Source organism: Pinus tabuliformis, chromosome 3_2 (assembly GCF_031772625.1).
Source record: "Pinus tabuliformis cultivar Carrire ecotype Pingquan chromosome 3_2, CPIR1, whole genome shotgun sequence".
Classification (NCBI taxonomy): domain Eukaryota; kingdom Viridiplantae; phylum Streptophyta; class Pinopsida; order Pinales; family Pinaceae; genus Pinus; species Pinus tabuliformis.
The window spans coordinates 123,212,761-123,213,751 of record NC_142302.1 but is presented as its reverse complement, the minus strand read 5'-3'; the positions used below and the strand labels follow the sequence as shown (position 1 = coordinate 123,213,751).

At 47.2% G+C, this 991-nt stretch overlaps 1 pseudogene; it reads left to right on the top strand.

The window, feature by feature from the left end:
- The window catches only part of LOC149180125 (rhamnogalacturonan I rhamnosyltransferase 1-like), a 132,781-nt pseudogene extending 132,049 nt beyond the window's left edge, over positions 1-732 (top strand).
- Positions 733-991: the final 259 nt, after the last annotated feature.

Sequence of the window (991 nt, the reverse complement as noted above, 5' to 3'; positions counted from 1 at the left end):
ACAAAGCAATCACAAAATGCAAAGAATTTATAACTTATTACAAAATTTGTCTCAAAACATGGGCTTTTAGCCTCAAAACTGTTTTAGGGGAACCCGTTCGCAATAGGCCCCCAACACAAACATGGTGACTCACCCTCGAGTCACTCCGCGAGTGCAGAGATCTTGGCACGAAGACTTCCCAGCTCGACCTGTATGACAGCAACCTCAGCAGTGCATTGTGCGGTTGCCTGCTTCACTTCTTCAACCAACTGCTCGGTCGCTAGTCTTGAACTGTCAGCCTAAAGCTTCCGCTGAGTTGCTTACAGATTCTCAAGCTTCCCTTCAATAGAGGTCGTGATCGAATAAGCCTCATCCAACCAAGGCTTCAAGCACGCCTTCAGCATTGCCTCCTTGTGTTGTGTTGCATCTACCTATTCTTTCAATTTCTTGACCTCTTGCAACTTTTCTAGTCTCTGCGTGAGAGCGAAAGTTCACATTGTACCTTTTACTTTGTCATAGCACTACTGCAGTTCTCGTGCTTCTGTCTTCAACTGCTGTACATTACGGTTCTCCTGCAGGCTCGTCATGACATTGAACGACTGTTCAAAAAGTTATGTGCAGTCTGCTACTGCACTGTTGACTGCTGCTATCACCTTTGTGACAGTGGTTGCACGCTGCTCCTTTACTTCTGGCAGAGTTGAAGGCTGGGGCTTCAACTATAAATCTGCAATCTATAGGTTCAGATCTGGCTAAACCCTAGCTAACTCTATGCGAGTGTCGCGCACCCCTGTAGCAAGCTTGCAGACGCGCACCTCGATCGATTCTTCTTGAGGAATAGCCAACTCCAGGACCATTTAGAATGCCTCCTCCACAATTTGAACTATACGCTTGTTTCGGTCGGTTACCTCAGCTATGGCAGCGATGGCAGAGCCTCATTGTAGAGCCATCTGTTCATTATTAATCCTCTGCTCACTGATCACCTGCAAAGCGCAATGTTCGCAGGCCCTCAGCT